Genomic DNA, 12,628 nt, shown 5'->3' on the forward strand with positions numbered 1-12,628 from the left:
GACAGGTCTTGAAAACAAACATTTTATGGCATGACAACAACTTTAAAAGAAATGATCACATATCTATTTTTGATCAAAATGTATTTCATAACTTTAAAACATTTGCTTTATATCCACACTATAGTGCTGGATATTAAAAGAAAGCCCACCTGGTATGCTTATCTCCGATTAAAAATCCTCATTTGGCCTCACTTGCCCTTGAATAAACTCTCCTTTAGAAATAAATAGCGTAACACGCTAATTAGTACTTGGACTATTTTTCTGAAAAAGAATGCATGCATCCTATAGGATAGCACCTACATCTTAGTCTCGGCTTTTATAGGATTTTTCTTAATCCTACCTCGAACTTCACTACTCTGCAGAGTTTATTTATTCACTTTACTCACTTGGGAGAAATTCTATTTTCTCTAAAATAAGTATTTGGGTACTTATTTAATAAAATATGGATTCTTGGAAAATCCCTTTTTAAATCATTTTTTTCTTCGATTTTTCTTAAGGCCGCCCATGGCGTCGCGGGGCGACACCTGTCGGCTTCCCGTGTTCCCATCTTCATCATTTTCCATCTTTGGAATTTTAATACCTACTTCGGGATTTAATCGAGCACTTGCTCAATCTTCATGATAATTTAATTCTAGTCCAAGAATCATCTTCGTAACTTAACGTAATTAATTTCTCGCCCAAAATCCCATTTGTCTCAACATATAACCATGTATTTAGTGTATTCCATACTACAATTATTCGGTCCATTACTCTAATTAATTGCTGAAGTCCAACACTCCATGATAACTAGCTCAAAAAAAACAACTAATTTGGGAGACATGTCCCAACGGCCACTTATGGCCCAATTGAAATGATTAAGATTGGCCCAATTCCTTATTAAAATGGAGTAGTCCAACACAAAAATAAAATGAGGCAGACCCCCAAATTATACTCCCTTTCATCCATCGTATTTTTCTCCCTTATTCACCTTCTTTATTTCAAATCTTCCCCAAATCCACCTTCTCATTTGAAATTCCTAAACAAAGGAATAGAGAAGCAGCGGCGCCTCTCTTCCTCACGCCTCTCTCTTCTCCGACGTCGGCGTCCCCCAAGCTGGAGTGTACCGAGCTGCCGGAACCCACGCCAGATCCCTCGGTCGAGCTCCCTCCTTCAAGCTCCTTCTTCGTCGAGATCTCTCTGCATCGAGCTCTCCGTCAGGTTCCTCACGCGGCGGGGCTGTCGATTCGAGGAAGGAACGGAGGCGTCGCCTTTCTTTCGAGAGCAAGTCGTTCCCGGCGCTGCACGGGAAGCTCCAGGGTCACCGCCGCGCTCACGCCGTCAGCCTTGCAAGTGAAGCCGCTGACCGCCCCGCCTCCGCTGCGTCAGCACTCGCTCGTCGCCGGACAGTCCCTACTTCTCATGCTAACTCATCCTTCCCCCTTCCCCTTTTATTCCGTTAATTTCAGAGTTCTCGATTGATTATTGCTTTCAATACTTGGGTGTTCAAAGTTTGGGGATCGTACTGCTTAATTCTAGCAGCCTATATTGCCGTGTAAACAGCTTGATTCTCGATCACTGAGTCATTCTTATTGTTGCTACGAGATGAGATTCCTATTGAATTTTCTAAGTTCTTGGCTATCACTGTGGTTGTTCTACACATGATGCAAAGAGAGTGTGTTGTGAAGTTACCTCTCGGTTTTGACTACCGCTTGTGTCGATCTTTGCCTGACCTCACTCCCTGCTCCTTCCCCTTGCTGCCCTCCTTATGCTATGCGAAACCTCGGTGCCTAAAGTGTGGGGAGAATGGAGTGAGGAGGGCTGTTTATATAGTCTCAGCTCTTGGCTGTTTGTGACTGAGACTTGGGGGAAAAGCCTCCTATTTTGGGGCTGCCAGCTTGCTCTCTTTTGAGCTTTCTAAGTAGGCTATCTATGCCCCTTTGGTGTAACTTATGGGCTGTTTTTATGGCTGCCTTTCAGCCTTGGATTTGGCTGATCTCTTGGCTGTGTATGTGCATATGTTCCTGCAGGATCTTTCTCATTTGGGGCTTACTATGAGCTCATGTTCTATTCGCTATTTGTCTCCACTCCCCTGTTGGGAGATTTGGAATATCTTGGTCCTTTGTCCATTCTTTGGACTTGGCAGAGTGATGACATGTTGATTGCTCTTTTTCTATTTTTGTGAAGCTTTCATTCCTTACCTTTTATGTGAGAATTTCTAACCCCTTTTTTTATAATTTTTTTCTGGCAGCTATAGGGATGCTCTTGGAGCTTTGTAGGTTGCAGAAGCCAGGGAAGAAGGGAAGATGATCATGGCAAAAAAAAATGTGGCCTTTTCTTGGAAAACACCGAGTATTGGGCTTAGAATAGTAGCTAAACTTTCCAATTTCATGTAATAGCAAGTCATACTTTTGATGTAGTCCTTGTATGCAGTGTTTGCAGGAAAAGTAGGTTTGTAGTCCCAGTGGCTATAAGAATGTAATTCCATCTTCATTTCCATGCAAGTGTATGAAATCTCCAAGTAGGTATCTAATATTTCTTGTATATGCAACATCATTGTGTAGTCTCTTTCAATCTATCCGCCAAAGATATGCAAAAATCCTCTTCACCAGCATCGTACTAATTTATTCTCTTTCCCTTTGCATCAATAATTTCTTATTCCTTATTCTCCAAGATCAAGCACTTATAATTTCAAAAGTCGGGATTACAACGGAGATCTTGCGATCACACGTCCTTTAAACTTAAATTAAATAGGCTAATAAAATTTGTTTTTTTCTCGAGAGAAAGGAATGAAATTCCGGGGCGTCACAGATTAATTCGGTCAAAATTGGATAAATAGCCGTTGACTGTTAGTTTACACAGTGCCGTCCAAAACAGACTAATTTTGGTCCATTTTTATATGTGTGAGACGAAATAATTCGAAACGTAATATTCAAAACCAAAATCATAAAAACGCAATACGCGTGAACTCTTCCCATTAGGCATGCACATGGGTCGAAACTGCCGGTTCCGGTTCATGAACCGGCAGTTCACGGTTCATCATCCCCATGAATCGGAACCGGCCCACCAAGGGTCCCGGTGGTTCCGGTTCCGTTTCAAAAAACCGCCGGTTCCGAGCCGGTTCGGCGATTCGTTAATTTTTTTTATTTGTTTATCTATGAAATGTGCGTAAATAAAATTTAAAAAAAGCACGATGAAAGTTGTAATTTTATTGAGATTACAAATTACAACAATTACAAATCACAAAAACCTTGAGGTCTTGAAGTCTTAAACAAAATTTTAAATACAACGAGACTACTAGTCAACAACGAAGTTAATTACAAATTAAAAAAAAGTCTTAGAAGTTCTGAACAATAATTTTATAAGTATATATACTCTTAGTCGTCGAATGATATCTTTCTACATAAGTAAATTGAGGACACCTTTAGCAATTCAACTTTAAATGTTGAGTTTTGTCTAGCAATCAACAATTATAGTAGAATTGTCAAATGTTTCCCAGATTTAGCCTTATAGAGAAATCTATTTCACCGACTAGAGTATATACAAATACAATTATTTAATTGTATTTGCATATTTTTAAAGTAGAAACAAATGGGAAAAAAAAGAAATAAATGAAAAAGGACTTGAGCTCATCTTAAATTTAAAATTTAAGTTGAGGTGCCTACGTATCCCCAATGCTCATTTGCATTAGGGAATCAAAGCCCACGTAGTTCTCTTACCTTACTTACCTATTTGGCTTGGCCGGCAGTTGACGGTTGGCCTACGATTCATCCCCGGTGAATTCTTCTTGTGATCCCTTTTGACGATCATCCCAATCATTTTCTTGTTCTCTGACGTCAGCTTTGGCCCAATCATCATGTAACATCACGACTTCCATATTTTTCGCGGAGAGCTTACTTCTTGATTCATCCAACACACGCGAGCCAACACTAAAAGCGGACTCGACGGCGACAGTGGAAGCCGGAACAGAAAAAATCTCCTTGGCCATTGACGCAAGTATGAGAAAATCTTTCTCGTGTGTTCCCCACCAATCGAGGACGTCGATTTGGGCGGGAGGAGTAGGACCTTCATCACCAAAGGAAAAGAGTGAATCGAAATATAAATCTAACTACTTACCATACCTGAGGACCTTCCGCCAATGCTGTAGCTGTATAGGTCGGCTAATTGGGATTGCGCGTCGGTATCATCATAATCGGCTTGAAATGCGAAGCCAAAGTTATGTTGTTGAGGAGGGGGAGGTCTTTTGACTTGGTGGGTACTTTTATACTTGGTTTCATATTCGGTGTAGAGAGCATGCAAGTTAAACTCGAGGGTTTGTTGGATAATTGACCGGTTCAGGAGGTTTATTTGAAATGTTTCTGAGAGGTCTACTCCGAATTTGTTACTGGTATCCGATTGCAATGCTTTAAGTGGACCAAGATCAATAGAACTCAAATTGTTATAATAAAAATCTAAAATCTTGGAGGTACCCGCTAATTTCTATTTTGGATCCAAGACCTTTGCAATTCAAAACACAGTTGGAATATCACTGAAATACTTAAGTCATATCTCAATCATATAATATAAAACACACATCAATTCAGGTGAAGAGTAAGCATTTTTTATTGCAGTTTTAAAACCAAGTGATATGCACATGCAATGCTCTAAAACATGAACAACAGTGCAATAATAAACACCCGATAATTAAACAATTGCATTTTTGAAATATTTGAACAATTTAAATAAAGCCACGCTATGTTCCCAACAACTACGCGAAAGATATAAATCATGAACGTGATAGGTTCTAAAAAAATCACATAAAGAATCTTTATGCGTCAAAGTAGAATTCAAACAATCATATGTCGAATTCCATCTATGAGACACATCCATAGTAAAATTCGTATATCTTACATTCTTTTGATGGCAATATTTCTTCCAAGCTTTGTCAATAGCTGGCTTTTGATGGATTAATCTAACTGCAGTTCTAATAGAACTAACATGCTTTTGTCATAATTCAAGCGCATCTTGTACACATAAATTTAAAATATGACATATGCATCTTTGGTGAAAATACTTATCTCCAATAACCGGAGCACGAGCCTCAATCAAATCACTAATACTTGCAGTGTTAGCAGTTGCATTATCAAAACCAACAGAAAATATCTTATTGCATAGTTGAAACTCATTCAAAACTTGAATACTTAAAGAAGCAATTTCGGGTGCAGTGTATGGTGTCTCAAATTCTCTAAAACCAGTTAAACACTTGTTCAAAGTCCAACTATTGTCCACAAAGTGAACCGTAATGACTATGTATGAATGCCGGTTAAAACAATCAATCCATACATCTGAGCAAATGTTCACTTTGTGGCCCAAGTTAAGTAAATAACGTGATAATTCAACTTTTTTCTCTATACATTGGTAGATCGTTGAACGGTCATTCGACCTACTCTTTTGATAGTTACGTTTAAACCACTTTACATAGTAACCTCAAATTTTTTTATCATCATAAACATTAAAAGGAAAATGTTTCATTGCAACTCATCTAGTCATAACGTCAGCAAAATTTTTTGATCATATTTAAAATGAGGAGTACCTGACGAACCTGAGCCACCGGGTTGGAAGTTTAGTTGGATTTGGGTAAAGGTAGTGTCACATTCTACCGGATGCTTTATCACCAAATGACGACGGAGGGTGCCATATCCCCCACCACTTGCAAATTTGTAGATTTTATCACAATAGTTAAAATATGTATGAAACGCCGATGTCTCTTATTGAGAGTGCGGATCATGAGGACTTGGAATCACTACCGGGACCTTCTTGTAGTGCTTAAAAAAATATCAGATTTCAAAGCTTTTGTAGTGTTAGTAGGTGGAGGGGGAGGAGACATCTCTCCATTTCCGCCGATGCTAGACGGAATACGAGAATGAGATCTATCATCATTGTTGTCCGAGTCCGACGATATAGACACGTCGTACTCGTCATCTTGTTTTTGGGAACCACCGCCCCCGCCCCCACCTTGATGCATTTCAGCGAGTAGCATGACCATCCTATGATCTTCTTTTATCTATAAATATTATATAAGTTGAAGTTATAAGTAGGAACACAAAAAAAAATTTAAAAACTCAATCTTATGAAATTATGAATTGTAAAAATATTTTTTTAGAACTTACTTGCATGCGTTCAGCCTCCACTCGGGAAACCTCTTGCATAACTTCTCGACGACTAGGTCGCCTTGATTTTGAGGGACGACTACTTTGATCTTGGGCAATTCCTTTGCCCCGATCACCACGTCCCGGTCCACCACGAGAAAAAGACATAGTGATAAATGAAAGTAGTATGGATGGAATATGGAGTATTGAATAAATGGTAAATTACGAACACAACAACAAATATAGTAGTAACTAGTAAACAACTTGAGCAATTAGAAAGAATGAGGAGAGAATAGAGAAATGAAGATTGAGAAGGAAATCCTTGTTAACACAAGAATGGGGTGAGTAAAAATGATGGGGGAAGTGAGGTATTTATAGGAGTAAAATTGGAAGAAAAAAAAATTCAAATTTCAAATACGGCCGGTTTACCGCCTGAACCGGCGGTTCAGAGCAAAACCGTCGCTTCAGTCCACGGTTTCTAACGGAAACCGGCGGTTTCTAACCGGTTTTCAGGCCTATACACTGCCACCTACGCTCTGCCACATGAAAAAGCACCGGAACCGTCGGAAACCGGCGGTTCAAACCGGTGGTTTTCGTCAGAAACCACCGGTTTTTCTGCAAACCTCACCTGCAACCCTACGCCCTAGTCGGAATCTGCTCGTTGGGACCGTTGAACCGCCGGTTACGGTTTGTCATATTCCCAAACTTGAACCGGCCGGCTTGAACCGCCGAAACGCTGGTGCCGGTTCCAGTTCCGATTGATGAACCAACGATTAACTGCCGGACTAGTTCGGTTTGTGCATGCTTACCCCCACTCAATTTATCAAAATCATCAATTAATATTGTGAAATAATAAAAGAAGAAAAAGAAAAACTCCCACTTCAAGAACACACGTGTACTCTTTCCCATTCCATTTAAACAAAATAACCCCAATTAATATTAAAGTAAAAAAAACTAAAGGAAGAACAAATGCTCCCATTTCAAATCCCGTCGTGTAGCCTCTCTGTCTACTGAAATTCTTAAACCAAGAACACACCCAAATTGAAGTTGATTTAAACACCAACATCTAACACACACACTCTCTCTCTCGAAAAGATCCCCGAATACATTTGCCGTCGTAGCCGCGCCAAATCGACCTGTTCAGGCAGCAGCTGCCGCCGTTTCCGAATATGCCGCTGCCGGCTCCGATTCGTTACCCCGCACCCACCGCCGTCGCTCGGGGCCCCGATTTTCTCCCCGTAGATAAGTTCTTAATTTGATTTCGTGAATTAAAGTTCGATTCTTTAATTCAGTTTGCTTCGATTAGTAGATTGATTACAGATTGTGGTATACGGTGGTGTATGAAATTGGGATTGGGTGGAGAAGTGTATACCTTGAATAAAAGATTGTGAGCAAATTGGCTAAGACAAGGATCGTAGCTTCTGTTTTCTTCCTTTCTGAATTTGGTTTATCTTATGAGAAGGAAGATGTTGGGAAAAAGTTTATACCTCACTCCCTTAGTCTCGACTGTATTTAGTCAAATGGTTGTGAAAAACTCAATCTCTCGATCCGCTTTTGATTTCGTTTGTACGTGAAGCAGATTTGTGGATGAACGAGTTGTTGTTCCTGCTCTTTTCTCCCCTTCAAGTTTCGGAATTCAGTTGAAGGCGTTGGGTAGTAGTCTTCTTCGCTGCACTCTTTCTTCTCTGTTGGAGTTTTTGAGATTGTGAAAGAACGGGTGTTGGGTGAGTGAGCAGCGGTGGGAAATTAGGGTAGAGGAATGATATAACCGTGTATTGAAAGTAATTTTTTTGGTGATTGATTTCAATTGATTGTGGTTGAAAATTTGGATTGCAATGAAGAAGCGTGAGGTGGGAGGGAGGCTCCATATTCTAAAAATAAAAATATTCGAAACAACACGAGTTTTAAGAAAAAAATAAAAATGCATAAAGTAAGAAAGAGGAAGATAAAAAGTAGAGTTAAGAGATTTTGAAATGTTCAAAAATAAAAAGATTTCAAAATTTTTATTTTTAAGAAATGACCTAAAATGGAAATAGTTACTATTTTAAAAAGAAGATAGTATTTGATTGTTAAATATATATATTTTTTTGTGATTGCTAAATTAAAAGTGGGTTTAATTGCTGCATTTGACTGAATTATGTTTTGGAATGGGATTCTGCAGATTATGGAGTAACGCGTTGAAAGAGAGGAGGAGAAATTGATTCTTGCGTAAATTAGCTGGGAGGGATTCTTTGGGCTCGAGAAAGAATTGGGATTGGGCTAGGGATATGATTTAAATTAAAGTAAGTTTGGGCTCAAGACCCTTTTGTAATTTATATAAATTGTGTAGCCCACAATTTATTTTCCACGAGATTGAAACTTGTATTATTTATTTAATTTATTGGATCCAACACGGAATTGAGTCCAATAAATATTCATCAAGGAACGGATATTATTAAAATTACACTGTGATTTCCCCTTCGCGATTTCAACTCGTAAAACAAGTTCTCGTGCCTTGTCAATAATTCCAAATATCCGAACAATAATTAAAATCACAAGTCATCAATAACTCAAAAAGCCAAGTCACGTAATCAACGAAGTTGCATCAGTCAACGCTAGGGGTAAGCAAAAAAATCAGAAACTAAATATCCGAACCGAACCAAACTGAAATTTTAAAATTTGGTTCGGTTTTTCGATTTTTCGATTCGGTTCGGTTCCACAATTCTGTTATATTATCAACACAATGACACGAATATTTCAACACAAGTACACGAAAATATCAACACAATTTTATTGAGATTTCACATGCATTATATTGAGATTTCGCAAGCATTATATTAAGATTTAATATGCATTATATTGATATTTTTTGATGTATTTGTTGATAAAAAAAATTGATTATCACCATGTACAAAAACTGAAATAAAAATCATTAAATTTCATCATTCAAATGTCGTCGGAATATATGCAATTGAGATCTCGTTAGAATCCTTATAAATTACCTTTAATTTGATATATTTTTTGTGAAAAAATAATTTAAATTGAGAGAGTTACTTACATTTAAAGTTTTAAGATAATTTTAATAAGAAAGAATTGACATTAATACCCTTTAATTTTATTTAATAATTATTTAAATTTAAAATTTAATCCACTAGGCATTATATCAACCACTAGATTTTCTAATCTAATGGTTAAAAATTGGTCTTAATTTTGGATTGCTAATTAGTTAGCAATTGATCACTTCCCTCTCTCTCTCTCTCTCTCTCTCTCTCTCTCTCTCTCTCTCTCTATATATATATATATAGGATTGTATTCAAATCCTTTTTACCTAGTAAATCCTATTTCCTTCTTAATATAGTCCGTCGATTTACCTTAATCCAGCGGATCACATTTTAAACTCAATCATTAAAATTTTATTAAGATTAACCGTGTAGAGGGCATAAATGGAAATAGCAAATGGAGTTGATTATGATAAGTCCACGATTTTCTCACTTTTACGTTCCCTGCACTTTGGCAAAAATTCTTCTCTGATTTTCGCCCATTCAAGCAAAAATTCTTCTATGATTTTTCGCCCAATCAAGTATCCATTTCTGCTGCCTTATTTTGGTTCGTCGAAGATTCTGCGAGAAATTATAATTTCACACATTCCGTCGCAAACAGATCGTAATTGTGCCAGTTGGGTCGTTTAACTATGGAAGAATGTAAGTCACCAATTTCCCCCCATGTTTATTGATTTTGGTGTTTTACATTTGTAATCGTATACCCGTCGCACTACCAGATGTCTGTAAATCATGAAATGTTGTGTTTGATGTTGGTGGTTATGTTACTGTTTTATCGAAATTTACTGATGGGCGGCGAATATTCTGAGGTGGCAATGGTGCATTCAGACCATTAGGTTTGCTAATTTAGTTGACATCTGCTTTCAATTATGGATCCCAGGGAAGCCGATGGCAATTGTAGTAATTGACAAAAGTATCATTTTAAAACAAAAGTATCATTTTATCATTTAAAACTATCATTTTATCCACTCAAACTATCATTTTATGATGCAAAAGTATAATTTTAACATTCAAAAAATCTAAAACTATCATTATTAAACAAAAGTATCATTTTATCATTTGAAACTATCATTTTATCCCCTCAAACTTTCATTTTATGATGCAAAAGTATCATTTTATCATCCAAAAATCTAAATCTATCATTTTAAAACAAAAGTATCATTTTATCAGTTGAAACTATCATTTTATCCCCTCAAACTATCATTTTATGATGCAAAAGTATCATTTTATCATCCAAAAATCTAAAACTATCATTTTAAAACAAAAGTATCATTTTATCATTTGAAACTATCATTTTATCCCCTCAAACTATCATTTTATGATGCAAAAGTATCATTTTATCATTCAAAAACCTAAAACTATCATTTTAAAACAAAAGTATCATTTTATCATTTGAAACTATCATTTTATCCCCTCAAACTATCATTTTATGATGCAAAAGTATCATTTTATCATTTTAAGAGAGAGGGAGCGCTGCGTGAAAGAAGATGCGAGCGATACTTTGTTGAATTCTGATCTTGGGAATATAATGCACAGTTTAGTTTAAAGAATGCATTATATGTGATATGTAATGAACATTTATCTTAACCCGTTTATTTTACCTTATGCAGTGTTTCGATGTTTGGTTCACGGTTCTTGTTTTCTCTAAGGGTTTAACAAGTCTAGGGGCTAGGGTGTAGTACGTTCTAAGTCTAAATAACGTTGTCCGAATACACGCGCTACAGTAATTCAATTTTATTTTTTAATGCGTTTAAGATTTGGTACAACAAATGATGAACCAATAGTATCTAATAATGCGCACGAATCAGTGAATAATGTACAGATTGAAGAGAATAATGTTGAAAGGAAATCGAATTCTTGCCCTTTGGGTTTAGCAATCCATGTGGCTAGGTTGTGATACTCACTCACAAACAGAACCATCACACATGGGGGAGAGAGTTTGAATTATTCCCCTTGGGTTTAGCAACCCATGGGGCTAGGTTATAGCACCACAACATGAATTAAATTTCATTTTTTAAAACTACTCATACAATCAGAACAAAAGCGGCTTATACACATATGCATTATTGGACACAAATCGTCCATTACTGAGTAAATAAAATCCATTACACTGAAATATTTTCACATTAAGATTTGTTACAGCAAATAATGTACCAAAAGTATCTAATAATGTGCACGGATAACTGAATAATGCACAGATTGAAGAGAATAATGTTGAAAGGACATTGAATTCATGCCCTTTGGGTTTAGCAATCTATGGGGCTAGGTTGTAGTACCCACTCACAAACGGAACCATCACAAAGGGAAGATAGTATGAATCATTCACATTGGGTTTAGCAACCCATGGGGCTAGGTTATAGCACCACCACAAGAATTCAATTTTATTTTTTAATGCGTTTAAGATTTGGTACGACAAATAATGTACGAATAGTATCTAATAATGTGCACGAATCAGTGAATAATGTACAGATTGAAGAGAATAATGTTGAAAGGAAATTGAATTCTTGCCCTTTGGGTTTAGCAATCCATGGGCTAGATTGTAGTACCCACTCACAAATGGAACCATCACAAAGGGAAGAGAGTATGAGTCATTCCCCTTGGGTTTAGCAACCCATGGGGCTAGGTTATAGCACCACCACAATAATTCAATTTTATTTTTTAATGCGTGTAAGATTTGGTACAACAAATAATGTACCAATAGTATGTAATAATGTGCACGAATCAGTGAATAATGTACAGATTGTAGGGAATAATGTTGAAAGGAAATTGAATTCTTGCCCTTTGGGTTTAGCAACCATGGGCTAGGTTGTAGTACCCACTCACAAATGGAACCATCACAAAGGGAAGAGAGTATGAGTCATTCCCCTTGGGTTTAGCAACCCATGGGGCTAGGTTATAGCACCACCACAAGAATTCAATTTTATTTTTTAATGCGTGTAAGATTTGGTACAACAAATAATGTACCAATAGTATGTAATAATGTGCACGAATCAGTGAATAATGTACAGATTGTAGGGAATAATGTTGAAAGGAAATTGCATTCTTGCCTTTTGGGTTTAGCAATCCATTGGGCTAGGTTGTGGTACCCACTCACAAACGGAACCATCACAAAGGGCAGAGAGTTTGAATTATTCCCCTTGGGTTTGTTAAACCCTTAGGGAAAACAAGGAACGTGCGCCAAACATCGAAACACGACACAACTTAAATGAAACGGTGCTGGATAAATGTTCATTACATATCACAATTAATGCATTACAGAAACTAAAACTACGCATTACACTATATAATATGTACATTATGTATATCTGTTTTAAAATATACCTACGCGTTATGCATGTGCAACCCAGACGAATTACTCCAGCTCATGTATTTGGACAACGTTTTTAAGACTTAGAACATACTACACCCTAGCCCCTAGGCTTGTCAAACCCTTAGGGAAAATAAGAAACGTTCGCCAAACAACGGCACACGGCACAACTTAAATTA

Source organism: Salvia splendens, chromosome 14, assembly GCF_004379255.2.
Source record: "Salvia splendens isolate huo1 chromosome 14, SspV2, whole genome shotgun sequence".
Lineage (NCBI taxonomy): Eukaryota > Viridiplantae > Streptophyta > Magnoliopsida > Lamiales > Lamiaceae > Salvia > Salvia splendens.